Raw genomic sequence first — 24,938 nt, forward strand, 5'->3', positions numbered from 1 at the left:
GTTGTTTGTGGGCTTGTGGCAGGGACAGGCCAGACAAGAGCAGAAAGAACCTTGATTTCAACCTCCCCTCACTCACAAACAGCCTTCATCATCTGTGTTGCCCGGAAAAAACCCTCACATGGCAGCTTCGTGTGAAGTTGTCTTGAGAGTGTAAATAAACAAGGTCCGGCATGAGAGGCAGGAGGGAAATTAATCATGACCAGGCAATGCTTCCAAACAACGCCTAGTGCTCACTAGGAAAACTAAACGTTGTGTTTAAAACATACCAGGGGGGGAAAGTGCATCATTTTGGTCCAAAACACATAAACTGTGGATAGGGAAGTTCATTTGACCAACACTGAGAGTGGCTTGCCAACAGACAGGCATTCAGAACCCGGGCATGGAAACCCAGTCAGCACTCTGGTCATGGGAACCACAGCTAACGATTCCAGAATGCTGGGGGACCACAGAGTTGCCTAAGGATTCCATTATGACCATATGGCATTTGGAAGCCCGTTGGTTGCAGAAAACTTCAGGAAATGGGCATGAGTATACAACGACTCTAGGAACACCTAGACAAAGGTCAGTTGAGTGGCAGAGAAAGGTAGACATTACAGGAAGGTGGCCCAGAGCTCTGGCAATGTCAACAGAGGCAGGAAGTGGGGGCAGACACTCAGAAAACATTACAGAGCAGGACTTCTTGAGTACTCATGTAGGTGCCCAAGAATAGCTGGCAATAGGAGCTGATGTCCCTGGAGCGCCCCCGAGTGCTTGCCAGGGTTATCTTATTCAATTCTTTTCCCAGCTTGGAGGTGGCCTGGTGATTACTCACTTGGCAGGTGGGAAAACTGAGGCCCAGTGGGGGTCAAGTTGTTCATTTCTCTAAGCTATTTCAGTTAACAAGACAGGAGTCCTGAAGCTAAACACGCCATTTCCCTGTGATAGTAGAAACAACAGTGTGAAGTGGTCACACATCTGTAGCTCGGGGTACTGGGTGGTGTGATCGGAGACCTAGAAGCCCAAGTATCCCATTGCTTGGCTTCTCTGTTAAGGATGAATCTTACACATCACAGGGGAAAACAGTGGGCTGTCACAAGATGCCCAAACCTATACAGTGTGTGTGTGTGTGTGTGTGTGTGTGTGTGTGTGTGTGTGTGTGTGTGTGTGAGAGAGAGAGAGAGAGAGAGAGAGAGAGAGAGAGAGAGAGAGGTGTAGATCTCTGTGGTGAGGGGGATGTTACTATGGAGAAGTTACTGTTGGAAATGGAGACATACGTTCAACTTCCCAAGGGATACTAGGGCTCTGCTTAGAGGACCTCAGTCCCTCAGTCTTTGTGAGGCTCTTTCTTGTCTGGGTATCCTGGGTTACCATATTCATTCTCATTCTCTCTCTTTCTCTCTCTCTCTCTCTCTCTCTCTCTCTCTCTCTCTCTCTCTCTCTCCTCTCTCTCCCTCCCCTCCCTTCTCCCTCCCTCTCTCCCCCTCCCTCTCCCTCTCCCACTCCCTTCTTCCCTCTCTCTCTCCCCCCTCTCCTTCTCCCTCTCCCTCTCTCACTCCTTCCTTCTCTCTCTCTCTCTCTCTCTCTCTCTCTCTCTCTCTCTCTCCCCCCCCCCCCTTTCTTTTTTTAGGGCCTTGTGCATGCAAAGTAAGGCACAAAGCACTGAGCTACATTCCCAGCCTTCTGTGACCATCTTCAAACAATGCAGTGGAGGTCTATTAGCCATGTCCTGTGGACTCCATGCTTGAGAGGGCCTCTCTCTGTCTTCAGACCAAGGACCCCAGCTTCACATTCTCCTGCACGGTCATGTTCAGAGCACTCGCACCTCTTTAATTACATAAAGAAAGTTCTCAGGGAGAGCATGACAAGAAACAAGAACCCTGAAATTGCGGGTAAAATATAAACAAATGTTTTGGCTGATGCAGTGCTCAGTTTTTAATCACACAGCGTGTTTTCAGAGTGCACGGAGCCCTGCCTAGAATGGCTCAAATTAAAGATCAAAGGCAGTGCCGTGACAAGACAGAGTGGTGCTCCAAGCCAACTTAACATGCCTGCTTCCCGTCCCTGCAAACAGCCATGTGGTCATCCCTTTCCCTAAGAAGAGTTCATCTGAAGCCCCCATAAGACAGTGAGCATTGATTAAAGGTTGATTTATCTATTTATTTATTTTTGGTCTGTCTAGTTTCTGTTTTATGGTGGGGGATGCTTTAGAGTATAGTCAGATAGCACACAATTAGATAAAAGGAAGACTGTGATGGAAATGGAGCCTGCTTTCAAAGACACATACGTCTGATACCTGGAAAGAGGAAAATATCCAGACATTCAACCTTGCGGCAGGAGAGAGAAAGCTGGCCAAGGGAAGACAGAGGCCCCCCCGAGAGCATGCAGGACACCTGGCCACGAGGGCCTTGGGTGCAAAGGTGGCTCTAAGGATCCAAGAGCCCTGTTGTGTGGATAAAGCGCAGATGAAACGAGTCAGAAAGTACTGAGGCGGTGTGGTCAGCCTGAAGGGACACTGGCTGCTGTGACTATGATGGCTTTGATCTGGATGGGAACAGGGCACAGGAAAAACAAAGAGAAGCCTACAGGGAGGCTGGAAACTGTGGCCTGGGGATATGGTATGAGAGTGGATCTTGAGGGGAAGAAAGCAGGCCAATCAATGTTGCAAAGGAATATAATTGGGGAGGGGGGATCTACAGATCCTGCTATGTGTCTCTAGCTTTGACCAATGGATAAGTAACGGAACTAAGAACCACACCATATGACCCTAGCACCCAGAAGTGGATGCAGGAAGATCTGAGGTCATCCTTTGTTTGAGGACAGGAGAACTTACCTCAAAAATGGCTGGGGAGATAACCCAGCAGCTAAAACACTTGCCACGGAAGTATGAAGGCCAGAGTTTGGATCACCAGAAGCCCACTTAAAGGCCAGCTGGACCTAGCGGTCCACCCGTAAGTCCAGCCTTGGGAGGTAGAGACAGTGTCTTCAGAGCTGGTCTGAGAGACTATAGCCACATGGGTGAGCTCTGGATGTCACCGAGGGACCCTGCCTCGAAGAATGAGGTACAAGAATGATGGAGATCATTACCAATATCAACCTCTGGCCTCCACATACACACAAATACACACTTCCACAGATGTGTGGCCATCTGTACACAGTCCTGTCCACCCCTCCCCCATGAACCAAATGGAAAAAAGGAAAAACAAAATAGCAATGAGAAGACACCAAAACACGGTGTTTGAGTGTGACCGAAGGACTGCAGAAAGATGCCGGGGGAGGGGCAGCTGGGGAAGGCACTGGGTGCTCAGATCTTTCAGTGGTGTCTTTTGGGAAACAGTCATCTCCACCACCGGGATGCTCTCCTTTGGACAAGGAATTATTTGTCACAGTTCCCACTGTGACACAAAACCAGTCAACTGTCCTGGGCAGGGGTTCTCAACTGTTCCACAGCCAGCTCTGGACCCTCCTTCCAGGGAAGGAATCTTTCTGCCAGAGGCAGTTTCACTGCTCTGCTTATTCTCATTGAACCGGGCTGGTGTCAGGCTGAACAGACAGGCTAACGGAGGAGGACATCTCAGAGTCTGCTGAGGGCCAAGAGAGCTCTAAGACAGGCACATGTCCAAATCTTGGGGTAACTGTTTTAGTTTAGATTCACTGTATTAGATGCAAAGGGGCTCTACTTGGCTTCTCATTTAGATGCTAAGAACAGCCTCCTGCCAATTGCAAACTCAGTAAATATGAGCAGAATGACTAGAGGTCCGTCTGTACGTCCATCACCGTATTGCCCTACTTCTTATTCCCCAGGGAGGCTTCTCTTGTGCCCTAGCAGGACAAGCAGCTCATAGAGGCAAAGTGGAGGATTTCCTACAGTTGTAGGGACATCAGGGCCAACTCTCTCTCAGATCTCTCAGGGTGTCTTGGCTAGGGTTTCTATTGATGCAATGAAACGTAATGACCGAAAACAAGTTGCAGGGGTGGGGGTGGAGAACTGGCTTATACTTCCACATTCAGTCCATCACTGAAGGCTGGGACAGGAACTCAAGAGCTGAAATCTTGAGGCGGGAGCTGGTGCAGAGGCCGTGGAGGGGGGCTGCTTACTGGCTTGCTCACTATGGCTTGCTCAGCCTGTTTCCTTACAGAATCCAGGGCTACCAGCCTTACAGCTGGATATGATGGAGGCATTTTTCTCAACTGATTCCCTCCTTTCAGATGAGTCTAGCTTGTGTCAAGCTGAAATAAACTACCCAGCCCAGAGATACAAAACCGTCAAACGTGAGAGCAATCAAACAGCCATCAAAGATGTCTGAGAAACTTTACCAAGATCGATGGCCGTTTCTTCATGTGTGTCAGTTTTCTTCACAGTCCAAGGGTCACCTGGGGACCACTGGAAGCACTGTCACCTGGTTGAGTGTGACAGTTGTAAAGCACCGGGCCCCGCTGCGGATGTGCTCAGAAGGAAGCTGTGTTTGAACAGGGCTGCCAGAGACTCATGTACACACACACACCCCTCCCCACTGAAGTGGGGTTGGGCCTAGCACACCTCAGCTCAACCCCTGCCTCCTGCTTGGCTCCTGTGTAACCTCGGATGAGGTAGTGTTTACCCCAGGCATTCTCATATTTACTACGGGGATGGAAACCACACAGGGTTGATAACACAATATTAAAGGGACCACAGTTACAAAACTACTGATGGGGTTAGGGGAAGAGAATCTGGACTAGTCAAAGGCCTACTGAATATTTTTCTGGTTATCTTGGTGTGGTCTCCTCTAAAATACTGCCTTTCCAGGTGTGCAGTATGTCTGCGGTTCCCGTGTGCCTTCCAGTGTATTTTAAAATCAAAATCCTGCCTTGAACCAGGAGAGGAAACTTTTTGCAGCACTGCCCTGAGTGGAGGAAGATACAGCTCAATTGGGGAAGCCCTCATTCTGAACCGAAAGCCATTTCCCACTGTTCCCGGCAGGTACAGTACACGCCACAGGAAACACTGGAAAGTCTCACTCGGGGGAGTTTCTTTTTAATGTTCAGAAGACATTTACTACACCCCTTAGTACCATTCCCAGCCTGGCTTCTATGGTCCTCATAAGAGACTTCTGCACTCCTTACAGCCTTCAGCAAGCTCTCTGGGAGGCTGTTATGGGCTATGTGATATCTGTGTCCCTCTAAAAGCTAATCTTACTTCTTGTTTAGTGAAAGGCCTGCCACTTGCAGCCAAGGGTATGGAAATACAGCCTAAGCTGAGCTCAACTTGGATTTTCTCCAAAGAAGTCATTTCAGAAGTACCGGCCCTTGGCTGCCTGGGGACCTAGAAAACCCAGAGCTGAAAGTCATCATCTTGGTTTATGCTACACAGGGAGTTTATGCTACACAAACTCACAGAGGCTAAACACCTGCCTCCCAAGAACCCGTCCTTTGGACAAGCAATTCACTGCTGAGAAGCAGCCAGTGACGGTGGCTCTCCTGGGACACTAGCTATCATCCTGTAACACCCAGGTTGGTATTTTCCTTTTCTTCAATGATCACCTAAATAAACTGAGTTCTAGGGACAATGCACAGAAAACTTGGACAGATTAGGATTATTGTCCACCTCAGCAACAAGATAGTCACCTAAGGTGACACCTCCCCCTTCTCAAACACCAGACCCAGCATTCAAAAAGTTTGTCCCCAATTACAGGTACAGGAAAGTGGGTGGGGAGATGGCTCAGTTGGTAAGAGTTGCCATGCAACCACAAGTGCTGAGGGGTTATTATGGGTACTGAGTTCAATCCCCAGCAACCACTAAAAAACAAACATGAAGCTGGGTGTGATGTTATCTAATCCCAGTACTGGGGAGGTGGAGAAAGGAGGTTCCTTCAGCTTCACAGGCCACTCACCCTGGCTGAATCAATGAGCCCCAAGATACTGTGTCTCAACAAACCAAGTGAATGGTGGCCGAGGAATGACCTCGGTTTCCACACTCATGAGAACACACACACACACACACACACACACACACACACACACCTGCATACACAGCAGTGTGAATAAATGTGCATATACATAGATGAGGGAGGGAGGGAGGGAGGGAGGGAGGGAGGGAGAGAAAGAGAGAGGAGACAAATTGTCCATTGGTGTGGTTTGTGTATAAAATGTCCCTCCCAGCTCATGGGTTGAAAGGTTGGTCCCAGTATAGCCGTATTCAGATGGGGAATCTGGGAAGTGACTAGATCATGAGAGTTCTGATGACATAGGTTAACACATTTGCCAATAGATAAGTCCTTAAGGATTCCTAGCCTGATGAGCTACTGGAAGACTGTGAGCCCACAGAAAAATACACACAGTGGGTGGAAATTACGACATTGTGGGCCACTGTGTTCAGAAGAGACTGTTCATCCAAACAATGCAGTCTCCATTCTTAGATTCATGTGGAGCTTATGATGATGTCCCAGGACAGAGGTACTTGGAACTAGGGTGTATTTTCTATCATTAACAGCAACAGGATATACAATAAAATGTCCCTCTAAAAACAGCGGAAACTATGAAGTATTTAGGATGTTAGCTCATGTACAGTAGATAATATCTTCATGGGAAACAGCACAAAAGTCTTCTCATAGGACATAAAGACCTAAGGGGGTAAATTCCTGGATTTGTCTATTTCCAATCTTGCAGAGTCAGTCCTTCAGACCTCCTTCAGGAAGCCCCCTACTGTCCCCTCTCGGTGCCCAGGGACCACGTCTGTGCCACCCTAATTCCATGTCCTTCTCTCCCCTTCCCTTCATCATTCTGCTCCCTTGTCCTGACTGTGAGCTCCCTGCAGGCAGACACCGATTCTTCCTCACTTTGTAGGTCAAGCTTCTCGATCAGGAACCCAGCTAGTGACTGTTCATTACATGCATGAATAAAAGAGACACGGATTCATACGTTCACGTCCTGCTTACAGTATATCCACCAAGCAAACACAAGGCCATTTTCATCCCAGAGTATTGGATTCAAGAGTACAGGACATGGTAACAAAAATAAGTGATATAAAGATCTGAGGATTAGGGCTTTTCATAGAACCCCTGGTCTCTGGTCCCTAATGCTATCCTGCAGGCTCTGGTTCTCCCCTCACGCGGTTGTGACATTTTAAACGGCTGCCATCTTTCCTCTCATCTCTTCCTTCTCTCTCATCCCTACGTGGTACTTCCTGCTTCCCCTAAGATGATCTTTTCTTCCAAGCTGTAGCCTTCTGAACTCTCAGCTCATCTATCAGGGCATTTGACTTTAAATTCCCCGCTGAATAGACAGACTCATCAAAGGTGTCTGCTGGTCATTAAAGAAGGGTTTTCACTCTGGCAACCTAAAAAGCAACCATTCCTGCATCCCACCACAGCCACTGGGACTCTGCTTGCTGGGGAGGCTTCCCGATACTCTAGGAATTCTGGTATATGCCTGCCTCTGCACACAAGGCTGGCAACATCCCTGCAAAGGACTTAAAGGGTAACTTCATGCTGCCATATTTGGCCAGTGACAGCAACCCATGGCCTTTGTTTAGACCAAAGCAGGAAAGTCAGACCAGACTTCTGTTTGAAGAAGGCATCATAAAAAAGACAGGAGATGTAAAATAACACGGATTTACACATGGACATCAAATGTGCCCCAAGCACATATTACTGTTGAGTATCTACAAAAAGACTTCCGTATTGATTACTTTCATGAAGAACTAAGACTGTCCCTTGACAGTAATGCAACACTGACAGTTTTACTGGAAGTCTCATACCCCACCAAAATAGCACTTTGAAATGTTTTGTTCCCAAATATAAATGTAGGTGTTTGCACATTGAGAAGAGGTAATTAAAAACACATTTTCTCCTTCCTTTAAAATGAAAACATGATCACACAACCCTGTTCCCTTTCCATCCTCTAACTCCTCCCATGATCCCATGACCTCCCCTACCCCGTGCTCCCTCTCAAGTTTCTGGCTTCTTTCCTTCAATTATTACATATACATATACAGATATAACCCACTGGGTCTGTTCAATGTTGCTTATATGGCTATGATTTCAGGGCTGAATACTTGCTATCTAGTTACCAAGTAGGGGACGCATCCCTGGGGAAGGGTACTTCTCCTATTCCCAGAATTCCTCAGTTGCCTACAGTTTCATGTCTGGGGCAGAGTCCTATGAGGTGTCTCCCTCTCATGTTAATATGTCTATTGGTATTGTTCTTGTCCGGGTTTTATTTAGGTATGTATGTATGTGCACGCATGCAAACACACACACACACACACACACACACACACACACACATACCACACGGTCTAGCTTTTCTTCTGGTCATAATTGAGTTCCCAAAGGAAGATGGCCCCTAAGAGATGCTCCAGTGGTTAATAGCAGTTGTTGCTGCTTCAGAGGTCCTGGGTTTGGTCCCCAGCACCCACATGGTGATTTACAACCACCTGTGTACGCATGTGTGTATGTATATGTATATGTATATGTATGTGTATGTACACATGTACACTTGCCCCCCACACACACTATACTGATGTGACAGATACTGTGGTATGGTGTTTTGATTCCCGTGGGCTGAAGTCAGAGAGTTACAGCTAAGTTCCTGGGCAGGGCCTGGCATCTGTGGTGGTAGGAAGCTGGTCTGCTAAAATTCCTGCCTCATTCCCAGGGTAGCCTACATTGAATGACATCTTAGTGGAGGTGCAAGAAAGCATTTTGCCTCACTGGGACCCTCTGAAATTCATCTTGGCTCCTGGATTCCAGGAGTATCAGCTGAGGTCTCTGTTGTGCCTCCCCGTGCCCAGTGAAGCTGTCCCTGGCATTCCTTTTCTCTCTAAAAATTACCCAAACAATGCACCCTCAAAGCCTGTATCCTGTGGGACCCAATTTGCAACACCTGTCTGGTCCACCATGCTTTACCATCGTAGAACTTGATTTTCTGCTTACTTCTTAAATACTCGGGGCAGAACACAGTTGTCTTTAAAATAGCCTCTTCTTATTTCTGCCTTCCAAAATATTCCTGAAGTCCCTTGTCAACCATATCATAAGGCTTAGGTCAAGACCTCAGGGCTTAATTAGGGGAAAACATCCCTGGAAAATAAGACTCAAATAAAACAGTTTAAATTACATAGACCTTCCCACGGACAGTCAGGGAGGTTTTCCTGGAGGGTCTGCAGAGTTGGGGATGGGCAAGTTAAATGTGGCTTCAAATGTGAAGACGCCACCGATCTGGGATAGAGTAGTCATTCTCTCAAATAATCCAGGTAAAGCACAGTAGACACATAGGCAGCAAGTGAGCTGCTGGCAAGAGCGCCCCCTGGTGTTCCTCTGGTGGTAGCCTTACTTTTCTTTTCCCCCATGCTCCACTCTTTACATTTTATTCTTTAGGGGTGAGATGTGTCTTTTTTTTTAATTAATTATTTTATTTATTTACTTTTCTTAGTTCTCTCTCATCATTTTTCTCCCATTTTGTTTTCCTTGTAATGATTCCTTTTCAGTGCTCCCAGATTCTTTTCTTTTTTTTTTTCTTTGGAGATGGGGACTGAACCCAGGGCCTTGCACTTGCTAGGCAAGGGCTCTACCACTGAGCTAAATCCCCAACCCCGATTCTTTTCTTAAGACACAGTGTCATTTCAACATTCTTCCATTCAAGATCACTCAGAGACTTCTCATGACCCAAACTGTGGCAAACAGGCACCATGGCACTGTCCGACCACACTCACGTGTCCACATTTCTGTTCTCGAATGGTCTGGGCGTCCCTATCTTGATTTCTTCCTCATTCCATATCTTCTCAGTTCACTACAGGCCCCACCAACCTCACTGCCTCTCAGTTTAATCCTATATCTGACCCTTCTCTGAGCCCTCATTTCCCCAGTGTTTTCCTACATTGTTTGATCAAAGCTGTCCCTAAAGGTCTAGCCTTTCTTCTGGTCATAACTGAGTTTCCAAAAAGAGATGGGGCTGAAGAGATGGCCCAGGGGTTTACAGTTGTTGCTGCTGCAGAGGACCTGGGTTTGGTCCCCAGCACCACATGGCAATTCACAACCACCTGTAACTCCAATCCCGGGAGATCCAATGCCCTTTTCTGACTTTCTTGGGCATCAGGCATGCATGTGGTACACATCTATGCATTCAGGCAAATCACTTGTACACATAAAACAAAATAAATCAATCTGAAAACAGATGCTAGAAAGGCTCTCTTGAAGCTCTTTATTTGAATGTCCTGCCAATGTTGCTGTTCTGGGGCCTCTGTTGTCCTTAAGTACTTTTATGTCATTAAAATTGATGAAATGATGGAAGTAAAAATGGAGAGTGGAGGAGGGGATGGGGGAAGGGTAGAGGATGGGGGAGGGGAGAAGATGGAGGAGGGTGGGGGCACGGGGGGAGGGAGAGGGAATACTTAAAACATATTACAAAGAAAAAGCGACTTTCACCCATAAATAACCCATAAGGCCAATGCCGCACTGGGACGAGGTAAGGGGACATATGGAATCTGTCTAAAGGAGTCAACTGGCTTCCAGATTCAGGGGATGCATGCTTCTGAGTTATTTTTACTGGTAGAGGCTCCAGTTTGTGAGCAGTATTCACAGTCAATGGTTCACAAACATTTGAAACAGTCTCCAGTAGAAGAAGGTTTAATTAAGCCTGACAGAAACTATCTAGCAGTTTTTACAAGTAATTGCTTTTGCTCAAAATAGGAATGACTCATAAACTGCATGATTTCAGAAATGGTGAACCAATAAAAGTGTTTATAGAAATAGCCTTTTGATGAATTCCTTCAGACTCAAATCTGTGGGACATGTGATAAAGTGAGGTTTCTACCACCAATTAGGAAGACTCAGAAATCAAGCCCAGACCTCCGGATAACCGATCCCAGATTTTGGAAGGGGGAATGATTTTGAAGCAGCCTCTCCAAGATCGACTGCATCACACCTCTGAACCTCAGTCTTGAGATGGTCAGTTTGAAATCACTTTAATTTCTAGCCGTGCTGATAGCCAAGTGAGAATCCAACATAACGTGTCAAGGTTACTATGGAGGTTTGAGGAATCTAGCAACTCCGTGTTGGAAGATGGCACAACTTCTTGCCCTGCCCGAATGCTCAACCACGAAGAAAAAAAGCATCAGCAGTTACAGGGAGGGAGGGATTAACATGCAAGTGTGATCCCCAGAGAGTCCAAGTACACATATGTTTGCTCTATGGTTCTATGTTCATAGCAAATGACTCTTGAGCTTCCACCAGAATCGAAGGGATCTTTTAACGTGTGTTTGGTGCATATGTTCATGCTCAGTGTGTGCATGCACATATGGGTTTGCACATGCCATGGCTCGTGGCTGCTACTCAGAAGATAGCTTTGGAGGTTGGTCTTTCCTTCCCACCTTGTCAGAGGCAAGGTATTTTGTTTACAGCTGCATATACAGGCTAGCTGGCCCGTGAGCTTTGGTGGACTCTCCTACCTCTGCCTCTTATCTCACTGTATGCTGGGTGATTGTACCACATCCAGCTTTGTACAGCCTCTGGGCTCATGTCCTCATTCTTGTATACTGAGCACTTTCATCTACAGAGCCATCTCCTCAGTCCTAAAGGACCTTTCAAGCCATTGTTTTTGTAACAGTCACAGTATACAAGTGGTATCTACTTAAATCAAACCTTGTCTCATGGCTTGAATAGCACTGAGCTAATCAGAAGGTCAGCTAATAGTGCACTGAAAATACACGTGTATAAAATTATTGGGCTGTTGTAACTTTCTGGCTTTGTACCTCCAAGGGCTTTGCAAACAAACAAACTAAAGTCTGTATATTATAGCTCTTCCGGTCTGAAAAAATACATATTCTGAAAGTGATATTTCTATGGTATCTTTACTTGTGATGTTCTATTGATGCTTCAAATGTTCATAGTTTAGAGCATCTAGGGTTTTCAACATTTGGGTTTGGCCACTTCTGTCTAGATTAACAACTACTTATGAAAGTTCTCCCTGGAGTGGGAGAGTATCTGTGTTGTTAGTTTGTACATCCTGTCTGGGACCACACATGTGAAGTCCTAAAGTACTAGAGGCTGTGGAAATGTTACGCTATTTTAATTATCAAGCAGGATCAAAACTTTGCAGCGATCAGAGTGTGACCAGAACTTCTGTCACTCAACAGGAAGCATATACGGCTTCAGGGCAGGCTGCAGGAGGAGAATCATGAAGTGCTTCAGACATAATTCTTCTGGTCCCCTCTGTCCTCTCTGAGGCTGGGGACTTGACTAGTCTCCCCTGATACCACACCTAGCTTTGCTCTGGGTGCCGAATCATGCTTTCATGCTTTCTGGCTGTGAGCACTAGTCTGGCTGAATTTGGAAAATATGTAATGATACAGAAAAGTATTAAAAAGTTATATTGAAGCACCCACTAAATTAGCTAATGCTTACATTTGCTTAGCCTAAATGATCTACTTACTTTACACTTCTGCATGTATGTATTATATGTGTGTACTTACATGTATGTAAGTATGCCACTATGTTCACGTGGAGGTCAGAGGACAACTTTTGGCGACCGGTTTTCTCCTTGTACAATGTGGGTCTTGAGGACTGAACTGAGGTCATTAGGCTTGGCAGCAAGTACTGATACCCACTGGGCCATCCTACCAGCCCCAAGGTATTTTCTTCCCTAAGGAGACACCTCAGCACTAATGCTGAACCTTTGTATTCTTCTCCAGGGCTCCCTGCTCCCCAAGGTAGCTTAGGAAGCTGAGATATACGTCTGTGCTCTCAAATGGATGCTTTGTATTTTACTGAAAGTTTGCATAAAGGAGATAAGGTAATTGCATAGAGAGAATGCGATATACCTCTCCTAGCTTTCTTCTCTTTGTGTTGCTTTGAGATCTCTCCATGCCTACACATTGTGTCTGCTTTCTTCCTAACTGCTGGGAGGCGGTGTGTGTATGCATGTCATGATCGCAGATGGGTGTCCCAAAAGGTTTAGCTAGGAGCAGGACTGCTTGCTCTGGGCGTGTGCATATTTTCATTTTACCAGTACTCTCTGTCTTTAAGCTTTTACCAGTTCACACAGTTTCTACACCTAAATAATTCTCTTTAGGGAATTATTCCTAGGGAAGGATAGCTGGGATAGATGAGTGCCATGGTTTTCTTCAGGAGGCCACACTGGATGTGTGTGGCTGTTATATCCTTCCATGACTGAACTTGCTTCTAGGCTTCGGGCTAGACCTCTGGATGGACAATAAAGACCCTTGTTGTTCAGAGGTGTGTGCTGATTGTTTGGGGGTCTCTGGACACTGACTGGTGCCAGCTGGGTAGGAATTGGTAAATGGGTCCTTTGAGGAAAAAGACAAACAGAAATAAAGAAATTCCAGTGCTAACTGGGAAACTGTTGCCATAATTCAATTTTGTTGTACATAACCTTGTTCCCCAAATGTTAGTAATTTAGCCCCATGAGCTGTTGGTGTCATTAAATAGTCACCAAATGTTGCAGAGACAGCTCAGCAAAACTCAGGAACAGATAAACCATTTTATGACCAGTGTCTCACCTTGAGGGTGGCTCTCTGCATTCTGTTCCAGGTCCCTAAGGCCTCGAGGTAATGACATCTGTATTTTTTAAGACCAGCTTTGTACCACACTTGTGTATCACACCCCCCCCCCCCCGCCCCGCCATCTCCCCGACTTCTGTCTCTAAACCAAAGCCAAATGTTTGGCTGCACATCTGGTTTCCGGGGCCCCACTGGGCACTGAAGACAGAAGCTAGAACACTTTGCTGCTCCCCACCCCATTTTAAGTGATGTTAATTGAGTTCTGGGAAGGTTTAAAATCTGAAATTCTTAGAGAGAAAGGAAATGAAAGGAATCAGAAAAGAAGAAAAGGAACTGGCGGTGAGATTGTGACCAAAACAGAAGTTGAAGCTAAGTGATGGTGGAGACACTTCAAACAAATGAGCTCAGAGAAATGAGTGCATTTCCGTTTCCTGGGCTTGCCTCAATTTCCTTCTGGATGGCATCTGATTCCACTTAGAAGATAGAAGATTGCTAGTCAATGTTCTAAAAACAACTGGAGGAGAGAAGGCCTCGGAATTAGCTCATGATGGCAGATCTGGCAACAGAAGTCACTACTGCCATTTGCCACAGCAACACGTGACGGGGTGCGACTAAGTAAGGGATCAGTGTCTAATAATCATCAGAAGCAATTACAGATTGGCCAATACCAGGTGACAGGCAGTTACTTTAAACTAAGGGCTAACTCCTTTCTAGTTTTCCAACTCTTTGATATAGTCTGGGTCACTAGGAAACAGCAGGCAGGGTAAAATAAAGTAGACGGAGGCTCAAATTTGGAAGGGCTCCCTGTAGAGAATGAGGTGGGACCGTTATGGGTGCTTTGCCCCAAGGACCACCCAGTCCATACTCCTCACCTACTGCAGAAATCCCATCTGTACTTCCCGGTGAGGATTGGAAGCTGCTTCTAGAACATTCTCTGAGAGGTGAGCTCTTTGCATCTAGAGGCAAGTCTACTTTCTAGAAAATTTTCCTTCAGGTGGACCGAATGCCTTTCATTACTTCAACCCATTAGTCAAGTTCTCTCCCCAAAAGTCATACAAAGCATGTAGACCCTTGTTTTCTAAAGCACCCGCAGACGCAATGTTGCCTGCTTCTGCCAATCTCCACCAACCTGCTACAGGGTAAGCCAAGCGGTCTTTCTCCCTCCTGAACTCTATTTTTCAAAGAGTAGAGTTGGAACTTATTTAAAAAGGATTCTTGGGGTTGGGGATTTAGCTCAGTGGTAGAGCGCTTGCCTAGCAAGCGGAAGGCCCTGGGTTCGGTCCCCAGCTCCGAAAAAAAGAAAAAAGAAAAAAAAAAAGGATTCTTAACCTAGATTTTAGAACGAGGATTAATAAAATAAAAGGTAGTCAGAAAAAAAAAGAAAGAAAAGATGCATTTAAGCATGGGTGTGGGCCTCTCAGGGGATTCACTTCTACAGTGCTCTTCTGATAGGAACCCTAAACCAATAGTCTTGGCCACCCTCCTATGGTTTTGTTCAAGCTTAGCACAGCCCACCTTAAAGTAAGTTTCCGAGAACAGAATACAATATAGACTGACTGAGGGAGAGTGATTGCTCAGGACACCTGTCTCTGAGAATGTAATACAAAGCCAGATTTCCCTTTAAACACTTCTGAATTCTAGACCTAAAAAGAAAATATGGTGAAGCTGGGCTCTCTGGAGCTTGGAACCATCTTCTGTCTTGAAGCTGTTGACATCTGTCCAGATCTCTTCTTCCAGTCCCTCAAGAAGCTACTCTATTTATACTGTACAACTATTCAGAGTAAGAACTAATCCTTTTTAATCATCCATTTAATCCTCAGAGCAGCTCAGTGGTTCTGTGAAGTCCCAGGGTTCATCCTGTTACAGGTACTCTGACCTTAAGCCCAGGATTTCCCACACTACAAACACGCCTTTTACCCTGACCCTCTGTCCTGCTTCCCTGATTATCTGTGTCCCACAAGGCATTAAAGCCGGGGAGGAGGTGGCCCAGCCTGCCAAATGTTTGCTGCATAAGCAGGAGAATTTAAGTTTGAATCAACACCCATGGAAAGCATGCGTGTAGAACAGATTCAGGTAGAGCTCTGAAGCGTGGTAGCCAGTCAGCCTAGCCAAATCCTAGAGCTGACGGTCACTGAGAGCCTTGGTTCAAAAAGTATGGTAGAGGATGCCTGGGGAAACACAATATCAACCTCTGTCCTCCATGTGCACAAACACATACCAGCAGGTACAGACATACCCACAGGTGTGTATGCACACAGACACACACAGACACACACAGACACATAGAGTCACAGACACACAGATATACACACACAGACACAGACAGACAAATAGGCACACACACAGATATATACACACAAACACACACAGACACAGACTGACAGACAAGCAGACAGACACACACACATCCACAGGCACACACAGAGACATATACAGATAGGAACACACACACACACACACACACACACACACAGAGAGAGAGAGAGAGAGAGAGAGAGAGAGAGAGAGAGAGAGAAAGAGGCACATACACAGGCAGAGACACAGATAGATAGACAAACACACACACACACGCACATGCACACACGCACACACTCTCACATCAACAGGCACACAGACACAGACACAGACCAACAGGCACATGCACATACATACAAGACATAAACTACCTAGAATCCTTGTCCACAAGAATCCTAATGGACCCTGTTAGGGCCTCCCCAGCTCTGTTTTCCCCAGTTCCACTGCTGTGATCATCCAAGGCCCCTTCCACACATCACAATCACCTTCGGGAACTCCAGTTTGTAGTCTCCTGGTTTCTTCCTTCCCCTGTTCTCAATAGTGTTCTCCATCACAGAAAAGTGACCTGACTTGAGGGACTTTGCTTGGTCAGCTTTCTGTCTTAATTTATCTACTACCCACCTACATCTTGTGTTCAATTCTTCGTTCTCAGACAATTGTGTCCCTTTGGGGTTTCTGACCACTTGACCCTGTTTCTATTAAAACACAAAGCAGAACAAAACAAACCATGGAAACTGCACCCCACAGCAATCTCTTCACCATCTTTAACATTTACATTTGAAAGAAAAGTAACAAGCCCAGAGGGCAGACATGGAAAGTCATGGTGCACTGGCCAATCGTGTTACAAAGCAAATCCATGCGTGTAGTTTACACAGGAGCTGGCATGATCTTATGGTCTGAGAGAATCCTCCCTCAGGTGCTATTACTGAATGAATGTTCTTAGGCTCTCCTTCGGTGGACAGACATCTTTCTGTCACCAGGCCACTTCAGAAATAGGCCTTCTCTGCTTGTTGTACTAGTCTGGAGAGGGGACAGTGTTCACTACAGCACCCAGCTTTAGACTTGTAGCTGAGTGATGCGGTGGGGACTTGCCCACATCCTAGAGTTCTTCTCTCTTTGTCCCTGAGCCTGGCTCTTCTCTACTTTCCTTAAAAGGAGGAAGAAATGGCCCCGTTGATTCCTTATCCTTAAAGTACGAAAATATGTATGTACTATGTTCATCTCCCCACAAGCTGGGCTGTGGGGACCTCCCATAGTTATTCTAATTCAACATTCATCTCTTGTTCTCTTCTTAAGAGGGCCCTGGAGGAGTGGAAAAGGTCATGCTGGGGGAGTGGTAACTGGCCATCGGGCATGTGCAGCATCCTTGGGACCACTGGGATGGGAAACGGGAAGAAATAAGCAACAGTGAAGGAGGCCGATGTGAGCTGTCCTTCTCAAACACTTTCAGGGACATCTTATTTGGAGGAGAGTAAGAAATAGTTAGCTAAAATAGTAAAAACTAGCTCCTTGGTTTGGGAAAAAATGAAATAGGGCATTCTGGGAAGTAACAGATGGGATGTCCTATGCCAGTCACAGAACACTGGTGTCTGGTGGTGACTAAGGTTAAAGGTTGAGTTGACACCCCTGGATTAAGAGGAGAGAGAAATGGTCTATTCGCTCATGTGGTCATGATCTAGTCTATGGACTGAAAGCCCTGTTCAGGTCACAGATGAATGTCAAATATATATCACACACACAGACACACACACAGACACACAGACACACACACATATACACATACACACCACACACACACATATACCACACACACCAAACACACACATATACCACACACACCAAACACACACACACACATACACACACCACACATACCACACACACCACACACACACACACCATACACACCAAACACACACACATATACACATACACACCACACACACACATATATCACACACACCACACACACACACCACACACACCACACACACAGACACACAGACACACACACAGACACACAGACACACACACATATACACATACACACCACACACACCACACACACACACATACACACACCACACACACACACACACCATACACACACACAGAGACACAGACACACATACACAGACACACACACACATACAGACACATACACACACAGACACACACATATACACATACACACCACACACACGTATACCACACACACCACACACACACACACCACACACACACATACACACTACACACACACCATACACACCACACACACATATATACCACACATACCACACATACCACACACACCACACACACACGCACGCACACACGCACACACACACACAGAGGAGCCACCCTTACATACAAATAAAGGAAGGCACACGGTCCATCTGGGAGTTTGGCCCGAATGTGAAATACTTCCTGCCAATGGAGACTACTTTACTGAGTAACATATGGATTTGCTGGTTAAGGAGAGACGTGCTCCTGGCTGTAGGCAGAAGCAGCCCATTAGAACTCACGCGTGGAGGGGTCTGGGTCCACAAGGCAGGCTGAAGGGGAAAACATAAAAATGTGGTCACGCTGGTTTTGTTTGGGCAGCCGTGGGGAGTGTAGGTGGCAGAGAGGTTTGGACAGAGAAATTGTGACTCATTTTATATGAGCAGCTCCATGTGTCACCACCGTAAGAACAGGCAAGGCTGATCTGTCTTTGAGCTTCCCAGGACCCCAGTCCCAGGAGAGTCCCGAACAGGAAGAGTATTGCATGCAAATAAACTCAAGAAACGCTGTGTTTTGAGTGTCCCTCTCAGGAATCTCATGAGGTCGGCTGGCACACTAAAAACTGGGCTATCAAGGAGGCTTAGCTGGTTCATGATTCGCCATTTCCCAAACGGGTTCTTGAACCAGCGTTTGTTCATTTCTGTTTCAGAATTCTGTTTTAGACTTAGAATGACTTTAGGAAATGCTGATTTAGAGATTAAGACCCTTGAGGAAGTGGAGTCAAACTGAGCATCAGTTATGTTTTCTTACCTTTCCTGTGTGTGTGTGTGTGTGTGTGTGTGTGTTCACATATGTGCAGATACATACATGTAGAAGCCAGAGGGCAGCCTTGGGTGTCACACTCCACAAATTCCTTACTCTGACTCTACATGTGGCCATGGGAGACAGGTCGGTGTACAACTAACGGTCTGTTAAGACATGACGGCTGTCTGAAGCACAGTGCCTGAGAGTCACGGCAAACCTTTCTGCCTCCAGCAGCGTTTGGCAACCTTCAGACACAGCAGCCAACAGCACTCTTTGCTCTGAGTTCTCCAGAGCACTTTGGATTGAGCCTTTGAAACACTTCAAGGCATTGACTCTCTGTTAGAAAATAACTCATAGTTGGGTCTTTTTTTTTTTTTTTTTTTTTTGCATGTGACCCTTTCAACTGTCACATTTACAAGGAATAACAGTTACAAATTGAATGGCCTCCCACTCCGGCCCCCGTAACTCTCTGCTGAATTTAAACAGCTTCGCACCTTTCTGCTTCTGACATTAGCTACAGTTACAGAGCCTGGTCCCTTTCATGGGTGTCTGTCCAAAAAAAAAAAAAAAAAGTCCCAGGTCACATAACAACAGTCTGAGCAACTGCACAGAACCTGGGACCCATTCTGCCCTCCTCCGGCAAGCCTTTGATGGGAACGCCATCAGCTCTACCACCATGAACTATTCATATTGAGAAGTCCTGTTCCTGACACCACAGCACACTAGCGCTGGGCAGAATCCTGGCACCATTCACACTGGAGCTGAGGAGTGCAAACCGCGAGCTCATCTGGATCAAGGTTGTATCACTTCTTCTACAAAAATGTCACCTCCACTTTGGTAAACACACCCACAAAGGCACAAGGTGCACGACCCATTTCTAAAGATCTCCCAGGTCTCTTGGCTCCTCCCTACTGCACAGGTCTCACAATCCCAATTCTTTAAGGGTTATCCATTTTCAGCGACGTGACTAAGAGGAGATGTCTTTCAAATGACTCAGTACTCCGGGAGACCCCTGCGCTCAGGGTGGTGTGGAATGTCCATTGATTTAAATGCCCGACACAGAAGCAGTTCCTGGCAAAGACCACTTACTCAACTGCCAGTTCAAAGTAGCCAAGACCCGGCTTGCTTTTTTCCACCTAATAACAGTCACTTTCTTACTTCTTGTGGTGGTTTGAATATGCTTGGCCCAGGGAGCCACACTATTAGGAGGTGTGGCCTTATTGAAGGAAGCTGTCATGTAGGGGTGGACAATGAGATCCTCCTCCTACGCACATGGGAGCCAGTCTTCTAGTCACCCTCAGATGAAGATGTAGAACTCTTAGCTCCTCCTGAACCAGGTTTGCCTGGATGCTGCCATGCTTCTGCCTTGATGATAACAGACTGAACCTCTGAACCTGTGCCAGCCCCAATTAAATGTTGTCCTTATAAGAGTTGCCTTGGTCATGGTATCTCTTCTCAGCAATGGAAGCCCTAAGACACTCCTCTTTCAACTTGCATTCTTATCCAGCATCTTTTGACATATAGGCATTCTGGATTCTTCCCCATTCCTTAATCTATTGCATTTATCTCTGGCTCCAGCCTTTATTTGTGAGTATAAACATATATATGTATGAAGTATGTATGTATACATGTATGTAAGTATGTATGTATACATGTATGTAAATATGTATGTATATAGTTCTGAGGAAAGGATGACACACATATGAAATCACCTGGGGGTATCTCTCTAGATACCCTGTTCTATGGTGTAACACTGCCTGTGTTTCCTCCACACAGGAAAGAGTCTCAGAGCCCAGCCTTTCAGCATGTAAGTGCAACAATGTAACAAGGAACATTTTATACATTTTATACAGGCTGGGAAGGGAGAAGCTACCAAATGCATGAGCATACTACGGCATATGTACACTTATAAGTTATGTTTATGCTCAGGGGTACAGGCTGGGAAGGGAGAATCTAGTAAGTGCATTAGCATACTACGGCATATGTACACATATAAGTTATGTTTATGCTCAAGGGTTAGTGGGCCACTGGGTTCAGGAGTACCCTGCATATCTGACACCACTGGATGGACACCCCTCTTCCATGGGAACTCACCTTCTCTGGGGCTTCCCCTTGGCCATAGGACACTCTCAAGGCTGAGCGTCCACTTGCTAATCTGAGCCCTGCTGTCACGTCAGAAGCCGCCCTGTGTAAAGAGCCTCCCCACTGAGATCTCTGTATCCTGTGCCATGTAAATCCTCTGAGACCAGAAAGGAGTTGGCATCACTGCTAACCCAATGCTCTCTCCTCTTCAGTACCCACGTGTGCTGTAAGTCAGGAAAGAAATGTGCATGGCTGGGTGCGTTTGGGACGGATTATTCCAATCTGTTAGCAAGCAGTTTTCACCTCTTGATTGTAGATGATGGTCTGAGACATTTTGCCAGGGAGCCTGTTTTTAATTTGCTTTGCTTACTGGGCCCCAAACATGCCAGAGGGAATGACTCTCCCTAATTGCCTGACATATAGTAAGCACTCAATAACAGTCACTCTGGTTGTTATTATTCCGAAACACACTCCTGTGCGTGACCGTGCGAAGAGACTGACCTCGCTCAGTCTCTGAAGAGAGCAAAACAAATCCACACAACTCATCTGCCTGTAGTTAAACCTCGAGGTGACCCCCAGGCCCTGGGAGAGCCCACATTACCTCTGACCCTCATGGGAACACAGAAGAGCTGTGGGAGGACTAGGAGACATGGCTGAATAATATTGTCCCGAGGAACAACCCTGGCTGCAGTTAGGAGCCTCTCCACTGTTTAGAAAGCTGCGGCAAGATGATTTGTTGACGGGTTTGTGTGGACTCATGAAATAGCATTTATTATTAATAACTCGCACCATGCTTTTCTTTTCTTTGTTGTTTCCTTCTTTCCACAGAGCCAGCCTGCAGCTCCCGAAGGCGCTGAAGAATGGCCTGCTACTCGACAGAGTGTCAGCTGACAGTGAAGAATCTTTGAAGTCTCCACCCACGTCAGATAAGCAGCTCCAGGTGTGCATGCCACGGGTTCTGGGCTTCTCTGACCAGACAGAGACATGCTGCTGAGTCAGTCAAACCAGGCTGCGTTCTGTCTCTGTACAGAGCAAGCATGCAGCTGGGAATAGGTGGAAACATGTATTAGCCTCACTTTCTCTATCTGTAAGCTGGGGATATGACTCACTATTGAGACTACTCATTGCATGCAGATATACAGGGGGATCAAGTGCTGTAGAATTTTAAACTGTAACCCCCATTGTGGGAGAGCCATTTGGGGATATGGTGCCAATTGTAACATAGACTCTAAGGACATTTTGGAAGAAGGGCATTGGGTATCACTCTCTGCCTTATTCCTTTGAGGCAGGGTCTCTCCACTGATCTGGAGCTCATGTTTTTGGTTAGGCTGGTGGCCAGCAAGCCACAGGGATCCTTCTGTGTCTGTCCCCTCAGTGCTAGGCTTACAGGCATGCTCGGGGCCATGTCTGGCCAACTGTGTGTGTTAGGAACTCTGGTTCTCATGTGCGACTAGGAAGGCCTCTTACCTGATGAGACAGAGTTCCAGGCCCACCAGAGCATTATAAATAATATGGGAAGAATCCTTGTAAAGTTAGTAACAAAAGGGCGATGGGAATTTTCATAGTAACAGAAAGATCTGTAGCTGGATGCTACCAAGAGAGGAGTATTTTCCTCCTTGTGTTTTTTTGGTTGCAAGTTTTAAAAATGGAAAGATCGCAAATCAACTGAAACAAAACCAAAACCTTAGGAAAACGCCATCATAAGGTAGCCATGGTAGCCATGTACCAGCTCGTGGCTCCTCTCTCAGCTCCTCTCCCTGTTAACCCTTGTACTTCCTTCCTGACCATTCTCTACTCTTTTCAGGTTCCAGAAACTTCCATAATTCCTGATTCCTCTGCTTCTCTGGACATTCCAAGCTCTTCTACACTCTGGTGTATGCCCATGCTTAAAAACTACAGGATGATTCTATAACACCCATCCAAGGCTGTTTTCTCTCTCTCTCTCTCTCTCTCTCTCTCTCTCTCTCTCTCTCTCTCTCTCTCTCTTTCTCTCTCTCTCTCCTTCCCTCCCACCCTCCCTCCCCCCCCTGTGTGTGTGTGTGTGTGTGTGTGTGTGTGTGTGTGTGTGTGTGTGTGTGTGTGTACATCACATTTGTACTCAGACAAGACACACCTTGCCTCCTGGGCTTTCTGAGCTCCCTTCTCACCCCCAATGTGATGTGGGTGATGACCTCACCCTGTAGTTTCTCCAAAATGACAGCAAACTACAGCATGTGTGCAGACAGTACCTTTTTAATCCATGAGTTCTCAGTGTAGGTGGGCCATGTGGGTCTTAGTAGCTAAGTCATATAAGCATAGGCATGCAAGGCTTCTCTCCTAACCAGTGACTCCCAGCTCCCAGCTCTCCAGTTTCTGGCATTCACAAATACCCTCCCACCCTTGCCTTTGTAAGTGGAGGCATCGACTCCTCATCCCATCTTCCCACGATGGGGAATTTTCTTTTCCTGATCTTTGTGACAGCTCCTAAAATCTCACTCTGCTGTGAAGCAGGACCTCTGCAGCACTCCCCAGTGTGGGGAGTGTAATCATATTCACGCACATGGGCTCTCTGGTCTCCAGTGGAGCATCTCCAGTCCCCTCCTTCAGGAGCTCCGACTGCCTTAGCATGTGGTCCCTGGTCAGGGCATTCCTGGAGGTGCTGCTGAGGCTGTGGCTTCTCCAAGTGCTCTGTGCACTCTTTCTTTTCCTCTGTGTCCTGAGCAGCCAAGCTGTCACCTGTGCCACTCGCCCTTTGCTCTTTGAAATGTTTTCAGACCATCTCTCCATGCTCAGGATTGCCACATTACATTCTGCACCCGAGAAGCTTAAGTGGCAGGGGATATAAAACAAACGATAACAGAGCTGCAGAGTGGCTGAAATTAGAGAACAAGACAGCATCTGGGTCTCTCCACCCAGGCACGGAACAAGGCAGTTAGGAAGGCGTCTTCTTTTGCCTTTGTCTTTCCATAAGGACGGAGGAGAATGCTTGAGACTACGGGAGGAGCACGCAGAAGCCCAGAGAGAGCAGCATTTTCTCTGAACCTGCTGCAGCCCGACATCTGCCTTGCTGTGTGGTCATTTCCATTGTTAAGGTTACGGGTGACACCAGGCTACTGAGAATGACTGCCCACACTGAATCCTCATCTTACCAATTGGAAACACAGGACACAGCAGGTTACCCTCCCCCCACCCCTGCCCCCTTGAGATGTTCTCATCATCTGGCTTCCAGAATAGATGCCCTCCTGCGTTCTTTCTCTCACCTCCCTCCCTCCCTCCCTTCCTCCCTTCCTCCTTCTTTCTTCTCTTCACCCCCCTCTCCCTTTCTTCTTCCCTTCCTTCTTTCTTCCTTTCTCTATTTCCTGGACTTTAAATACTGGCGAACCCCAGGGTTCAGTCCTTTGGCCTCCTCTCCTCTGTCTGCACCTGGCAATCTTTTCCAGTGTTTCAACATTAAATATCACATTCCTATCTCCAGGCCTAACCTCACCCTGAACCTTGTACTTTTGTATCCACTGGCTCTTCGGCATCTCCGTGGAGGGGTGCAGAAGGCCCTGCAAGCCTCACAGCCAGATTCCCTACTTTCCCTTCTGAATCTCTTCCTCGTCTTCACCATTTTGCTGGCTGGCTGAGAGCCTTTCCATTGTTGAGGCCAACAGTGTCATCATGCCACCAGTGTGGCCCAACCACCCTGCCTGTCTCCCTTGGATTTCTCAATAGTCAGCTAGCCAGTGACTAGTTCCCCTGCGTCTGTCAGAGTGATCTGGTGGAAACCCCAACGGGCTCTCATCCTGGTATGCATAAAGCCCCTAGTCTTTAGATTGTGTACACTATGGGTGACTCTAAATCCCCTAACTAAACTCTGGCGTCCTTCTGAGAATGAAATGGTATCTAGACAGCAAGCATAAATTAGAACCACTCGGGGCCAACAGGATTTTCACCCTTCCCATAATGTCCTTAGAGCCAGGATCGATTCAGGCTGCTGTCCTTATGTCCTTTGGCCACGCTCTGGCTCATTATTGATTTTAACAGGCAATGCTCAGTTTGCCAGTGAAATGCTCTACCTGTATCCAAATACTCAGGGTCT

General features: G+C 46.6%; 1 protein-coding gene and 1 long non-coding RNA gene across 4 annotated transcripts in view; one reads left to right on the forward strand and one right to left on the reverse strand.

Moving 5' to 3' along the window:
* Positions 1-24,938, reverse strand: part of Thsd4 (thrombospondin type 1 domain containing 4) — a 627,039-nt gene that overhangs the window by 124,849 nt on the left and 477,252 nt on the right.
* On the forward strand, positions 484-2,142 carry LOC134480061 (uncharacterized). The gene is made up of 2 exons (XR_015627287.1): positions 484-561; positions 1,607-2,142. It is a non-coding gene; the product is annotated as an uncharacterized LOC134480061 (long non-coding RNA).

The sequence above is a fragment of the Rattus norvegicus genome, chromosome 8 (genome assembly GCF_021556685.1).
Source record: "Rattus norvegicus strain SHRSP/BbbUtx chromosome 8, alternate assembly SHRSP_T2T, whole genome shotgun sequence".
NCBI classification, from domain to species: domain Eukaryota; kingdom Metazoa; phylum Chordata; class Mammalia; order Rodentia; family Muridae; genus Rattus; species Rattus norvegicus.